Source organism: Carlito syrichta, unplaced genomic scaffold (genome assembly GCF_000164805.1).
Source record: "Carlito syrichta isolate Samal-C Ts95f unplaced genomic scaffold, Tarsius_syrichta-2.0.1 Scaffold308151, whole genome shotgun sequence".
Lineage (NCBI taxonomy): Eukaryota > Metazoa > Chordata > Mammalia > Primates > Tarsiidae > Carlito > Carlito syrichta.
The window spans coordinates 1,231,723-1,248,231 of NW_007252247.1; positions in this window are offsets into that span (position 1 = coordinate 1,231,723).

Genomic DNA, 16,509 nt, shown 5'->3' on the forward strand with positions numbered 1-16,509 from the left:
GCCTCAGCCTTCCAAGTAGCTGGAACTACAGGCGTGCACTACCATGCCCGCCTAATTTTTTTTAATTTATTGTAGAGATGAGGTCTTGCCAAGTTGCCCAGGTGGGTCTCGAACCCACAGGCACAGGCAATCCACTCACCTCGGCCTCCCAAAGTGCTGGGATTACAGGCTAAGTCACCAAGCCCGTCTGTAAGTGTTTTGAGCATATTTAAGGTAGGCTGGCCTAAGCTCGGATGCTCAGTATGTTATGTATATTAAATGCCTTTTCAACTTAAGGTAGTTTTATTATGATGGGTTTATTGAAACATTGCCTCATTGTATGTCTAAAAGCATCCGTATAATAATGACCATAAACCAGAGATGAGGATTGCCAAAGAAGGGAAATCAGCCCAGGAGATGGGACCAGGGCACCTCAAGCCAGGTAGGCAAGATGAAGCCAGTTCTGGAAGAACTGCTAAGTAGCAAGCTGTGTTTCCACGTGGGCTTTTCTGTGTTCCCTTGGAAGAGGGCTGGTCTTGCTGAAATAACCAAGGACAGAGAAAGCATGAGGCGGTTTATAATCTCCATTTCATAGGCGAGGAAACAAAGTCAGAGAACGGAAGTAAGCAGCTTACCCAAATTGACAGGGTTGAAATTCTGAGCTCAAAGCCAAGGTCTGCGTCTCCTCATTAAGGAAATTGGAATTATGGTGCATGCTCCACTTGCCTTTGTGCTATTTTAAGGACCCAGATAAGACCCAGTTGCTATATATTTGAATGAACAAGAGGCAGGAAAGTGAGCCAGGCCCAACAGATAAAAGCAGATTCATATCTGGCTGAGCAGTGCTGATCAATGAGTTAATATCTGCCCAGGAGGCAGCCCTGACGTGATGCTGGCTGCGAGGCTCTGCGCCGACCTGACCTATAACATCATTGCACAGGTACTTGAGATATCAGCTTTGGAGGCCAAACAGCATGGGGAGAGAAGTGGTGCCTTCATGCTTGATTACAGCAGGAGGCTCAAAAAGGCAGGAAACCGAATAAAATTCAACTGGGATGCATGGAAAACTCTGTATTTGGGTTTTAAAAAATCAATTATACAAGTGCAAGATGACAGAAATACAGGTTTACAAGGAAGGAACGATTAATGACCACAGTGTGACATGGTGGCAAAAAAAAAGAAAGTGCATGGATGCTCTGTCTGCAGCCGAGCTTCTGTCCATATCAGAGAAGGGTGTTCCATTCCAGGCAGTACATTTTCAGGGGATATTAACACCATGGCTGGATTCTGAGGCAGCCAATGGAGAGCCTAGAACTTATGTCACTTACAGAGAAGTTTGTGGAGTAGGATTAGTTCATCTGAAGCCAGGAGTTGAGGAGGAGAGCACTACAGTAGTCTTCAGATGCAGGAGGTAGGAGCAGACAGCTGAGCTGTTCAAGACACCACAAGGACAAGTGGACTGAAATTTCAGAGGCCCTTGCTGTTTCAGGGTGAGGAGGACCTAACGTGTAGCACTATTTCCAAAGACTGAGAAACCTTTAACTGGGAACTTGAAATGGAAGCAGGTAGTTTATCTGTCCTCGCTAGTGCCCTGGAGATCCTTGCTCTGGGGGAAGAGCTGTTCTGAGCTGTAGTTTTAAATGAGGACCCTTGTGGGACCGTGAAGGGTAGACCAGTTGCCCAAGGGTGGGCCCCAGGCATCAGGCCTTGACTCCACAAAAGCCACCTGCTGTATCCATTGGCCATACTGAGCACTTGTCAGATGTAATTTGAACAAGATCGCTCTGGCTAAAAGTGAAATTTGGAAGCCACTGCTGGAGATGGCTAAAAAGCCCAAGCCCTCTCAGCTCTAATCACCTTCTAGTCTTGCAGCCAGAGCATGGATACACGCAGGATTCTGGAAGATGAGAGGCAGGTACAACATCCAGCATTGGGGGAAGGGTATCTGGAGAACACTTTGGGTAGCACAGCATCAAAGTAATAGAGGTGATTATAGGTGATAGATGTATTAATTTTGGTTGTTACTTACCAATAATTTGTTTCTTTAGGTATAATTTGGAGCAATTACTTAGTTACATTTTTGGGGAGTCTGGGTCTCAGTCTGTCACCCAGGCTGAAGTGCAGTGGCACCATCACAACTCACCGCAGCCTAGAGCTCCTAGGCTCAGGCGATCCTTCTGTCTCAGTCTCTCTAGCTGTTGAGACTACAGACGCACACCACCCCCACCCAGCTAATTTTTTATTTTTTGTGGAGACCAGGTGTCTCTGGGTCACCCCGGCTGGTCTCGAACTCCTAGGCTCAAGTGATTTTCCTGTCTCAGTCCCGCAAAATGTTGGGATTTCAGGCATAAGCCACCATGCCTGGGCTACATTGGATATTTGAATATGGGGGCAGAGGTTCATCCTGGGAGTTTGGTGTCCCTGTTGACTTATCTGTGCAATCAGGCTTCTCCATGCTCTTTTGGGTTTACATTCCTGGAAACTGTACACATTCTAATAGAAATAACACTGCAGCGATGGAGACAAGACGAAGATCTTGGAATGAGTTGACCCTGTGGTTTAAATTTCATTACGGCGTTCAACCTCCCATGACACTCACAACTCAAGTGAAATGCAGCCAGGCCCCCACTTCGGCAGCGCCCAGAGCTGCAAGAAAGGCAGAGAGTTACAGAAAGAGCTACATGCCCAGCTAGATGTGAATGAACGCGGGGCTGCCTCCAGGCTTTTATGCCAATATTGTCCTCGTCCAACTCTGTGTCTGCACAGGGCAGTGACTGATCCATCTACCAGTCAAGGGTTTTCTAGACTCTGGAGATTCCAAAGTGGCTGAAGTTGGGGTGCTGGCCTCGGAGCATCTGGCCTTGTGGGCGTAGCAGCGATCACCCTTTGAGTAAATGTGAGGCTGATTCAGCACTCATGGTGGAAGGGTGGTGAGAAGAGTCTCCCAGGGAAAACAACGCCCACACTGAACATGGATTCAGGAAGAGGAAGCTCCTGGGAACCCCAGGGAGAGGGGCATGGGCCCCAGTTGAAGAGATATCTGGTTCATCATGGTACCCCAAGCAACAGGGGATGATTTTAGAGGCTTGAGCAGATGGTGAGTTAGTTGAAGTGAGGTTTGGGAAGGATTTATTTGAGAGCAATTTCTAACCTGGAGAGGCACAGAGGAAGATGCTGGAAGCTCAACTCAGTTGTCCTGGCTTGTGTGGACTGCAAGGAATCTGCTAGTTCACGTAATGAATGATACTCGGCCATTGAAGCTTAGCCATAAGAGACAGAATCTCCACATGGGCACTGCCGTGGGTTGAAATGCATGCTAATCCCCAGTAATTGTGAATGGAATGATAGGTGAAAATAATCATATGATAGTGAAATCATTAGAATGGGTGTTAACCGTATCTTATACAAAGGGGAAATTTGGACACAGAGATAGACATTAGCACAGGGAGAAAGCTGTGTGAAGACAGAGACAGAGACTGAGGTGGAACACCAAGGTTTGCCAACAACCACCAGAAACTAAGGGAGAGGTGTGAGACAGATTCTTGCTCGCAGCCCTCAGGAAGAAGCAACTTTGCCAATATCTTGATCAGATTTCTAGCTCCAATTGCAATAGGTGGATACATTTCTGTTTTTTTAAACCTTCCAGTGTGTGGTGGTTTGTCACAGTCGCCTTAGGACATAATGTAACCATTCCTCTCTTTTATCTCTGATGAGGAGAAAGTATCCTTCCACTCGGCCCAGGAATTGACTTTAGTGTGTACCATATTTATTCTGTGTAGACTTCCTTAGTCCCTGGCAAGAAGGCTGGCTCTAAAAATGTCAGTGTCTATGGCATCTGGTGTTCACACTCTTGTTGGTAACCATCAGTGCCTCTATTAGCAAAGGTTATAATCTCAGTGCTTTAGGGCAGTAAGGACCCTTTCCTAATTTGTAAGTGGGTACTCCTCAGTTCGGAAACAGCACAGGCTGATCCTCAAATAAAATATGCAAGCTGCTGGTGGGGATCAGCTCCAGCTGTGGGTCTGGGAAGGGTGATGAGAAACACTTTCGAGCTCTTGTCCAATAATCATTTAGTTTTAAATTCTGCAGCTTGGTGAGTAGCAGCTACAGAAGAGTGCCTTAAAAAACTTTACATTTTATCTTCTTTTTTTAATAGAAGATGCTTTCATGGAGATTCTTATCATGGTCACGTAATTATTCTTCACATATCACAAAGGTCTCCAGTGACGTGGCAAGAGACTCTTTCTCACCCCAGTGGTTTCTTATCCATAATGTTGGGTCTTCACAGCTCTGTATCAGCCCTTAGGCAAGTAATGGCTCTTAAATCTGAAACTGACACAAGGAAAACTCAGAAATACCACCAGCCCAGACAGAGCTGCTGCCCTATAAACCCTACTGGCCAGGTAAGCATGGTCTCGCTGGTGGCTGCCTTTGTTATTCAAAGAAAGGGGGGGCAATTTGGAAATTTAGCTTCTGTGAGGCTGGGATGCTATCTGCAGAACAAGAGCATAAATTGCACTGCACTGGTTTACAAATTACAGACCTCCCAGTGGCTAGCACTTGTCATTAGAGCATCCAAAATGGAGGCCTCACCCCCAACAGAAAGAACGAAACCTTAAGCAGTTTAATCTGGAACTGTGGGCATCCCTGTAAACCAAAGGACAGCAGACAAGGTTGCTAGCTCTCAACATTTGATACTTCGGTCTTGTAATATGGAAGCATAAACTAATACAACCAAAATAACTACCACTCGAATAAATGAATGCAACAGAATGAATAACATCAGCTACTTGAAGAACTTATGGCAGCTAAGCAGTCAGATTTCACGTCTCCCTAAAAAGCCTCCACCATTTGTTGACTTCACATATCCAAAAATATTTTAAAGCACTTGCTGTGTAAGAGACACTGTATTATGTGCTGGAGTTAAGTGATAAATATAGCATAACTCCTAACCTGGAAAAAAAAAAAGATTAACAATTGTCAGGTCCAAGAATGGTGCCGGTTGTACGCAAGTGCTATACAATGCACAGAGATCGGAAGGCGAACAGATTGGATTTCAAGAAACATTTCTGGGAAGAAGTAAAATTTGCATCAGACCCTGGACTAGGAGACCTATGTGGGGCTAAGGTAGAAGAAGAAACCAACGTGCAAAGTGATGGAGATATGACAGTGATGAGGCCTTTGGTGACGTGCAACCAAAGATGCCTGCCGCCACGGTGGGGCTTGGGCAGACTTGGGCCACTAAAGTTTGAAAGAAAGGGGATTCAATGTGGATTGCAGATGTCCTAGTCAGCTATATTTGGGAGCTTGAACTCCACCCCATAGGCCCTGGGGAGCCACTGAAGGTTTTACAGCAGGGGAATAGCAAGGACCAACTTCACCCAAAGACCAAAGGCATGCATAATACTTTTGAGCAACCACAAAAATAAAGACAGACTTGCTCACAGAGGTTTTATAAATTCCCAAAGCACGTGCCATAGGCACTGATTGGAACCTCAAAACTACCTCTGTGTGACCATACACAATTGCTGACCACAGGGCAATGGCGCCCTTGCCTTCAAAGGCTCTCCCCAGCCCCGATTTGTGGTTGCAACTCTTAACAGTCACACTTGTTCCACGGACCTTGTCCTATTTCCTAGACCTTTTTGCAGGGGGGACAGATTTTAAATAAAATAAAAATTCCTCTTGCTTCCTACAGATTGGACTTGATTAAATATTCCACTGATAAAGGGTAAGCAAATGTCAGCTTCAATATCATAAAAAGAGAAATGAGAATTCCTACAAGCAGCAAAGCAAACAATCCATTTTCATACTTTATTAGAAACATTTATTGCCATAATGACTACATTATATTAAGCAAGCAGGTAGAAAGGTGTTCTGTGCATGCTATCTTCAAATATCTCTATTCTGAAGATCTTCTCTCTCTAGTATTTAGACAGATGTTCTATTCCCTCGAATGGAGTGAGGGCGGGAGATGCTGTGTGTGGTTTCAGCTCTTTATAAGCACTTAAAGATCATGGCCTAGCCTGGTATGTCCTCAGCGAGGGCCTGATCAATGCTCTGCACAAGGGAAGCCTCTCTGGGTATAAACAGCAGAACTCACTGGGCGCTGCTCAGTGTTCTTCCAAATTCTGTGGCTCCCATTTCAAGTGTGCCTCACAGTGTTTCCAAGCCCCCTATAATTTGATAGTCACATAATTCTGATCTAGACTCTAGAGCCAAAAGATAAAGAAAGGACTGGTTTTTTTCCCTCTCTCTTTGAAAAACACTGTCACACTATCTTAAAGAAGAGATTTTTTTTCAAGCCCTTCTGTTATCTGTTGTAAGTCATCTGTTATTGTGTAATGGCATTACCGGGACCGTAGTAGCTTAACATTACATACTTTTCCATCTCTGTCTCTTTTTTTTTTTTTTGAGTTGGAGTCTCACTGTCACCCAGACTGGAGTGCAGTGGCCGCTCCCAGCCACCGCAGCCTCGACCTGCTGGGCTCCAGCGGTTATTCCACCTCCGCCTTCCCAGTAGCTGGAACTATAGGCACGCGCTACCGTGCCCGGCTAATTTTTGATTTATTGTAGAGACAAGGTCTGGCCAAGTTGCCTGGGCAGGTCTCGAACCTGCGGGCTCAGGCAATTCACTCACCTCGGCCTCCCAAAGTGCTGGGATGACAGGCTGAGCCTCCATCTCAGTTTCCACTGGCACAGCTGAGCTGGTCCTCTGCGGGGCTTTGATCCATGTGTCAGCCAGGGCTGGGTTCTTCTCTGGGGCTCGACTGGAGAAGGGTGGAGCATTTATTTCCTTGTGGCTACAAAATCAAGGGGCTCAGATTTTTGCTGGCTGTTGGTCAGAGGGAGTTCTCGGCTCCCTTCCTTCCAAATTTTACAAAGTGAAAAAGGAATTCCATGTAGTTTGATCCACAATTTCCTCTTGTCACGTCATAAACTCGTATTTTCATTCTAATATACATTTCCTGCACCTATTAACATCCTCAGTCTGCAGAATTTACACATTTTTAATTTTTTGGCAAACAAAAGTGAACGGATCAGAGATTCTGATTAGGAGACAAAGTAGAGTAGAGATTCGGACTCAGCCAAACAGCAAATATTTATTGAGCACATGCCAAAATCTCTGCAAAGTACCCCGGAAAACAGAGGAGAGGGCATAAAGAAGGCTTCTGCCTCGAGAGTTTGAAAAATGCACTGGAGGCGGAGATGAGTATACGAAGTGTGTTCACTATTCTGCTTCTCTCTTAGTTCACAAGCAAATAATTGGAGGCAGTCCTATTGGGCTGTGCAAAAGACCACCTTGCACACACAGGAAGTAAAGCCGTGTCAGAACAGAGCAGAAGTGAGCACACGAAGTGGGGAGCTGAAGCTTCCATTTCAGAAACGCGGACTAGACACACAGGAGAGTCCTTCACTCAGAACAGCTAGACCCTTCCATCAAGCATAACTGTAAATGCATTGCTGGGTGCACAGAAAGGCGGACTCCAACATTGGAGCAATGAGAGTGAGAGTCGTGTGCAGATAAGAATGGTATGTGTCTGGGCTGTGGGGTAGCCCTGCATGCCGAGGCGAGCACTGCACTTCAGGAACTAAGTTTGGTCTACTGGCAGGATGGAGGGGCTACGATTGATTCAGATTCAGACACAGACTCTAGATAAGGATTAAACTTGGTTCGAGTCAGTGGTAGCTCCTAGCTCCCAGCCCAAGCAAAGTATGAGAAAATATGAGAAAAATGAAAAAATATGAGAAAACTGTGCTCGATTAGGCCACCGGGATTTTCAATAAATAATGTCTATCAAATATGGATTCACAGTCCAAGTTTTCCCATGCACACAAGGAAACAAGTCACCATGTGGGAGAGTCAACAAATTTCGAAAATTAGTGTCAGACAAATGACCACAAGGATCATACAAATCTGATAGCAAAGCATTGAAATTATACACCAATAACTGCAAAAAGGACTTTAAAGACCATTTTAGAAATTTAAAAATACTTGTAAATGACTCATTTATCAAAGAAGAGACCATAACATACAAGTTTAATGTTTATAATGAAAATGTTGCATCAAAACATTTGTGGTGGCTCATGCCTCTAATCTCAGTACTTTGGGAGGCCGATGCAGAAGGATTGCTTGAGCCCAGGAGTTTGAGGCCAGCCTGGGCAATATAGTGAGACCTCGTCTCTATAAAAAAATTTTTAAAAATAAGCCAGGCCTGGTGGCGTGCACCCATAGTCCCAACTACTTAGAAGGCTGAGTAGAAGGAACACCTGAACCCAGGAGCTTGAGGCTGCAGTGAGCAATGATTATGTCACTATCCTTCAACCTGGACAACAGAGTGAGACCCAGACTCAATTTTTTAAAAATAGGGAAGGGTGTTATGAAAAAAAAAAAGCAATAAGTAGAGAGAAATATACAGCCCTACATTCTTACATGAGAAAAGAGGGAAATACATAGAATATGTAGAAGAAAATAGTTTAAAAGATAAAAAATAGAGAAGATTATGAAAGTCAGTTCTTTGCAAATAAAATAAAATAGCAACATTTTTGTGAGAGAAAATTAAAAGGTACAAACAATCTTAGAAATAAAATGGGGCTAAAGTGTAGATCCAGAAAGTAACTAAACTATATTAAAATATCAGGTACAACTTTATGCCACTAAACATAAAAGTTTAGAGAAAATGGAAATCGTTTTAGAAAAGTCCCGAACCGAAACTGACCCAGGAATAAATAGAAAACCTGAAAGTGCTCTGTCCTCTAAAAAGTAATGTTTTAAAATATTCCAGGCCCAGATGTTCTTCCATAGAGTTTCACATTTTCAAAAGAAGAGATTATTTTAATATAGGAACTCTTAGACTAGAATGAGAAAACACTCTTCAGCTCATTCTATGAGACCAGACAAACTCTGTCACCAAAAGGTATCTAGACCAGAAAAGTACATAGAAGGAAAATCATAAGCCAACCGCACTCCTAAGCATAAGTATACAAACTTAAAAAAAATTAGCCCGCAAACTACCTCAATATAGATCGTATATCTTGACTAAGTAAATGGGCCCAAAAAAACAGGGATAATCAATACTAAAAATCTATCAATGTTGTTGGTCACATTACTAGATTACAAAACTAAAACTCTGCAATTATATCAATTGACACATACAATATGACAAACATTCAACACAGATTAACTATTTAAAAACATTTGGTAGAAGATTGTGCAAGGCCAAAAAAATATAATACTTTTTTCATTTAACCATGAATATTTTTAAACACAATTAGAAATAGGAAAACTCCTATATACACACTTCCAAATATAGTCTTAAACATAAAGGGTAAAACAGTAAAGTTTCTAGGAAGTAGAATACATCAATGAAGTTGGCTTAGAAAAAGATGTATTGAACAGATAAAAAGAAACAGGATAAGGAGATTTTTTTCCTAAACAAAAAAATTGATAAATTGGAATTCACTACAATTAAGAATTTTCATACATCAAAACAACATTGACAGAGTAGAAAAGCAAGCCATAGAGATTTGTAACACACAAAATTGGAAAAGACTTCTAAAACTTATGAAGCATACTTCTGAATTAGTAAGACAAAGACAGAAAAATGATCAAGAAACTTGAATGGGCATTTTATAAGAGTTTATTCAAATAACCAATAAATATATTAAAGATTCTTATTCACATTAACAATCACCAAAATTTGAGTTACAACTCAACAGATAACTTGTACACTCACCAAAATGGCTACAATTAAAGAGACTGACAACCCCAAATATTTGTGAGAATGTGGAGAAACTAGAACTCTCACACATTGGTGGTAAATTGATTCAATGGCTCTGAAAATTGATTTGGTATTATCTACTATTTGGATATATGCATGTACTATGACCCAACACTGTATGGTGTTAGAAATATTCAACTTCATATATTTCTAACAAAAATGCTTGCACATATGCACCAAAAATTCCACAAACACCAGCGTTCGGGGTAGAAATGTTTGTGAAAACCAAAAGCCTTCCGAAGGTGGAAGGAGTATGAATAAATAAATTGTAGCATATTCGTAATATGGATGCTATAGTTTGAAAAATTAGCCAATTATAGCCAGCATCATACAAAAGATACTGTACATTTACAATCAGTTATAGCTAGATTCATACAGTGAATGTGTTTAGAAATATTCATGATTAAATGATAAAAGTATTATATTTGTTTGGGCTCTACACAATCTTCTACCAGATGTTTTAAAATAGCTAGTCTGTGCTGAATGTTTGTCAAATTGTATGTGTCGATTGATATAATCACATGGTTTTAGTTTTGAAATCTGATAACGTGATGAACATTAACCGATTTTTAAAATTGCATTTTCCTTGCTTTTTTTGGACCCATCTAACTTAGACAAGATATATTATTTTTACCCCCAAAGCTATTGAAATAAAATTTTAAAAATTAAGATAAAATAAAATAAGCATATGATAGCTAGGTAAAAGACATGAACAAATATTTTGAAGAAATATGAATGACATAAACACATGAAAAGGGGCCTGATCTCATGAGTAGTCCATATAATGAAAGTGACAATAAGGTACCTTGGCGAACATTTGGAAGGCTGATAGCATCATCTCAGGAAGGCTGAGGATCAGTGAAAGATGTTATATATTGCTGGTAGAGGTGAAAATTAGTACAACCAACCACTTGGAAAAAATCTGGCGGTTTCTGACAAATTTGGAGATTTGCAAGTCAGATCTAGTGTTGGGTACACACTCTAGTGAAACCCTTGCACATTTTCACAATAATGCTCAGAGGAGCTTTGTTCATTATAGGCAAAAAAGAAAGCTGAAATAACTCAAATGCCCAAGGACAGGATATGGATAAATAAATGGGGATCTCTTCACTCAAAGGTATACTATATACCGTGTTGAAAATGAATGATCGATTCTGGAACTACGTTGAGCAACATGGATGAAAATCGTAACGTGGAGTGAAAGAATGTTAGCCACAGAAGACTGTGAGCTGTTTCTGGGGTGGGAGTATGCACAATCTCCCTGGCAACAAGGCTGTCACCAGCTGAGAGCAGGTCTCTGGAGAAGGGGCAGCTGTGAGCTGTTAGCAGCCAACCCCACAGCTGTTGGAACTGAATGCACAGGTCTGAAAAGGAGCCCTGGGTAGATCACCAAGGGCATCGACTACAGCACCCATACATGACTGTATGGTGTTAGACTGTCAATCAGAGACCTCTCCCGTTTATTTTTCTCCCACGTGTTCTTTAATAAAAAATGTGTGCTAATTAATGTATACCAGTGTCAAGACCCATACCTTGAGTAAGCTAGCCCGATTTGTTTTTCTTTTCATTTTAAAAATTATTTTTAATTTTGGTAACATATGTATAACATAAAACTTATCACCTTAATCATTTTTATGTGCGCAGTTCAGTAGCATTAAGTAAATTCATACTGTTGTGCTATGATCACCATCATCCATCTCCAGAACTCTTTTTATCTTGCAAAATTATAATTCTGCAACCATTAAACACTAACTTCAAATTTTCCCTTCTACCCAGGTTCATAGAGGATAAAGGCATAAGGTGTATGGCAACCACTTTATACTTTTCTTCTCTATGAATTTGCCTTCTTTGGGTACCTAATATAAGTGCAGTCGTGTAGTATACGTCCTTTGGTGACTGCCTTGTGATATGAAGCATCATGTCTTCAAGGTTTACCCATGTTGTAGCATGCATCAGAATTTCCTTCCTTTATAAGGCTGAATAATATTCCATTGTATGAATATAACATATTTTGTTTATTCAATTCATCCATCAATCCACCTTCTAGCTATCGTAAATAATGGTGCTATGAACATGGGTGTATAAATATTGATGTGAAACCCTGCTTTCAGTTCTTTGGGTATACTCCCAGAAGTAGAATTGCAGGATTAAATGTTCATTCTATATTTCCTGTTTTATGGAATTTCCTTACTATTTTCCATAAAATTGCATAATTTTTGCTTCTTTTCTTTTAATATAAAGGAGAAGCTTCTCTCAAAAGCTCCATCAACACCACCGCCACCATCACAGAAAAAAACAATTCACATTATCTCTGGTTACGCTTTTCTTAACTTACCCACTCTAGTCAGATGTATGCAAAATGTTCATGAATTTTAGATGATCAAAAGTTATTAAAAGGTCAATTTTCTTTGGATTTATGAGGGGAAGCCCAAACAATCTTGGAATTATCTTTTGGAAGGCAGGCCCCCTGTAGTATACTTGGAATTTGTTCCTCCAGTTCAAAAGGTCAACCATAGTTTTTATCTGGAAGTTTTTAGAAGGTTATGTCCCAAGTAGTGGCAAACAGTTTACTGGTTCTTCCACCATGAGAACACACCTGCCCACACCGCACTGAAGGTTCAGCAGTTTTTGACTAAAACTGCAGGAAACCCGTGCCCGACCCTCCATATTCACCTGATCTCATCCCAAGAAACTCTTTTTTGTTTCCCTGGATGAAAAAAGTCAAAGGAAAATGTTTTGCCAGTGTGGAAGTGGTGAAACAAAAAAGTGGCAAAAGCACTAATAAAAGGCATCAAAATTACAAGTTCAAAAACTGCTTTGAGCAGTGAAAAAAGTATCCTGGTAGGTATTTTGCATCAAATGGAAAGTACTTTGAAGGTAAATAAAGTTTAAACATGTAGGAATAAATACATAATTTTTTATAAATAAATTCCAGGTTTTGGGGGTCCCTCTTCACATGCTTTCATTAATCCTCTTCAAATCAGTTGTGCAGAAAAGGAGTTGAACATTTTTTACAATAAAACATAATACCATTGAACAGAAATTTCCCATTGCTTGCCTATCCCTGTAAAAAATAACCAGATGTGAAAATCTCTGCAAAGAATCAGGGATTATCAAGTAAAAATGGCCCTATTAGTATTAAATTCAGTTACCCCTAGAAGTATCTTTATTATCTTTCTTACGCACAAAAAATGCAGGCAAATACGTGTAATACAGTTGAAATTACAGCAAGGAAAGGAACAGAATATGTGAGGAGGGATCTTACCAACTTCTCATATTTGTGGAAGTCTCAAGAATTAGAACGCATGTATGCACCTTAATTGGATTCATAAGATTCTGCTTTTCCTGGAAATGACAATTTCAAATAATCAGTTTGGACTCTGTATGGGCACCAGTGAATCTATGCTTAGCCAATGGTGGGGGGTGTGATGGCTATGAAAAATAACATTTATTCACTGCATAAGAATTTGTTGTTCTTCTCTTGTATAACCGGCACCAAGGTGCATTTACATTCATTTTCACTAATCCTCATTGTAGCCTTGCAAATGAAGTTTTTATTACCCCTGTCTTATGGATAAGAAAACTGAGGTTTTGAGAGGCTAAATAGCCTGCAGAAAAGGTTACATTAGCCAAAGCAGATCAATAATAAACCATGCCTGCTCAGTCTGACACTTTTTCTGGAGTTCACGCTCTAGTTATTGCTCCAGAGAAGGACTAGAGAAAGCAAACTTCCAGAGGCTTTGCAGAATACAAACACCTTTATTCTGCTCTCATATCGGGTGCTAGTTTGGTTGGGTATACAATTCTATGGTCAAAATCTTTCTCTTTCAGAAGTTAGGGAATATCATTTCCAGTGTTTTCTGCTTAGTGTTGTTGGTGAGTAGACTTATGTCTGAGTGATTCTTGACTCTCTATAATCATGTGTGATGTCTTTCCTTTCTCTGAAATCCCTTTGTGATCTCTCTTTACTCTCAGTACTCAAAATTCAAACGTAATGAGGCTGAATGTTCCTATTTTTTCACCTAACCTGCTTAGCACTAAGTCTTTCACTCTGAAGAACAAAGAAATAATAGGGGATATTTCCCAGAGCTGAAGAAATGCCTGCATCTTCAGACTGAAAGCATGCTCTTGTCTGTGTCTTGGATGTGGAACTCAGTATCCCTCCTAGGACTCCAAGCATCCCTGGCTCCAACCTCCTCCCTCTGACTCCATTGGAGAAAACTCTTATACTGCCCGGTATTCAGCACTGGTGGGAATAGGGCTTCCAGTTAGCACCATTCCTGCAAAGTTGCTTTGTACAGTGACTCTTGGGTGCTACCAAGTCCACAGGTTCCACAGACTCCTACATTGAAGGTTCTCCTTCATGTGCTTTAGATGAAGGCTTTCCTCATTTTCATTCTCAGCCTTTTCTGTCTCTCAGAGATGCCTTCAAATTTCTGATCTGCTCTACTCTTGTTTGTTTTTTCCAGTGTTTTAGTGAATTTTTTTTAATATTTTATGCCCCTTGATGGTGTTTGTGGCTGTCTCCGAGTTGTAGGAAGTATCTTCAGAGCCCGTCATGTGGATCATTGATTCAGCCTGTGCTTTTACTCTTGATGCAACACAAAAAATAAAGCACTGGTTTTGGAGATTTTCATCAGAGATAAGTTCTTCATATGCGGTTCTGCTTAAAATCTACTGAAAACCCAGAGTATTCCTATTCTATAACTTAATGTCAATTAGTCCAGGCTTTTATGTTATACTAAATTGGCAGTAAGTATGTCACAGATGGTTCAGAATAACAGACTAGGATTGACCTCTTTCCAATTCTCTTGACTGCAAAGCTCAACTGCACAAAGATGACCTGACCATCTTCAAACCATTTCCAACAGCTGGAATCGTGCAAAAATGGAGCTACAATGATCATAATTTTTTGTTTATTTTGGATGCATTTCTATTTTGATTTTTTCCTGCAATATTTTATGCAATTTATGCAGTGCCAAAGATGCAGTTTCAAAGTTAAATTGATGCCTTACAGTAGGAGCGTGTGTGTGTGTGTGTGTGTGTGTGTGTGTGTGTGTGTGTGTGTGTTTATAAGTTGGATCCCATAAATAAGTTTTATCATTATTTAATGTTTCATTTGCTGTTTAATGTAAGCAGCTTGTCGAAAGTTAGAAAATAAACCATGCACACACAAGCTATATTAGTAAGACCCAAACATAAGGGCAAGCTACAAAATCGATGTTGTTTCCGACACTCTATGGGGATCCTAGGGACGTGTCATCCTGTTCAGCAGAATGGAGAAGCCCAATCCCAGAAAGACTGAGTGAAAAAGAAATGCCCACCAGACGTGTATGCACTTCCTACAGCTTAGGTGGTTCTTCTAGACCCTTTGGGTTGAAAAGAATCTCATGAGAAGATACATTTGACAAATGGAGAGGAAGCCCAGAAATCAGGGACGGATTATTAAAGGTGAGGAAGGACGTATGATTTAATGGAAGATTTCGTGGCACTGCAAAATGTTCACCTGGAGGAATGTCGGGGCTTCTTCACGGAAGGACTTTTTGGGCAACGTGGTCGCCTTGTTGGCATGTGCTGTAAAAGGGCGGAACTTTGCTGAAAATCACATGAAATGCTGCTCAGGGCGCAAACTTGCACAGCTCAGCACCATTCCCTCTGCAAGGCTCTGCATCCGAGGAGCAGGAGATATTTACGATGGGGTTTTAAGCAATTTCCCCTGCCCCAGGGTCACGACTGGGGTTGCCCTCCAAGCTCTCCTGTTTCTCATTTCACAACTCCCTGCTCCTCCCTCAGACCACGAAGGAATGATGTGTAAATTTCACACGGCTCCCAAGTTTGGGTTGGAAGAGCATCTAAAAATCCGGTTGCTTACCCAGAATTTATCCAAATACCATTAGTTAGGCAGCCTCACGTGGTTGGCCTTTCTCATGAGAACTTCCTGGGTTTTAGCCCAGCCAGAAACACGACACGGGCAGCCAATCAGTAAGTACAGAGGCACACACATTTTTTTAAACATCAAGACTGAAAAACCTACTCTTTGGAACCTCAGACATGATTTGGATTGGCTCGTCCAGAGGTCAGAGTTAGCTCTCCACCTTCCCAGTGCACCACATCGCTATTACTAGAGTCAGAGAAGGGTTGTGAAATTCAGAGGCTGAGTAGAAATGAGCTGGAGGCCGTGGGAATAAAAGGCTCCCAGTTTCCAAGCAGAAACCGTATTACACTGGGTTATAAATTTTCCACAGTGCTGTAACAAGTTACCGTAAATTTAGTCACTTACATAAATTCAAAGTTATCCTTCAACAGTTCTGGGGTCAGAAGGCCACCGTCAAGGTGTCCACGGGTCGGTGAAAATTTAGGGGGTCTCGGTGGAGAATCTGCATGCACCCTTGCCTCTTCCAGTTCCTAGGGACTGCCAACATTTCTCTGGTGGGCTCTGCATTTGGCTTTCGCATCACCTCTTCTACTTCGGACTCTTGAGAGTCTGTCGAATGCACCCAGATAATCATGGATAATCTTCCCGTCTCAAGAGCCTTAACTTAATCACATCTGCAAAGTCCTTTTTGCCACGGAAGGTGACACGTCCACAGGTCACAGGGCTTAGAAGGTGGACGTATTTGAGGGGTTTGGGTGGGGGTTATTATTCAGCCCATTACTATTCAGCCCACGATTCCTCGTTTCTTCTTCACCCAAACACTCTGGGCTCCAAAGCAAAAGCACAAACTCCAACTTCCTCTTCGAGAAAGCA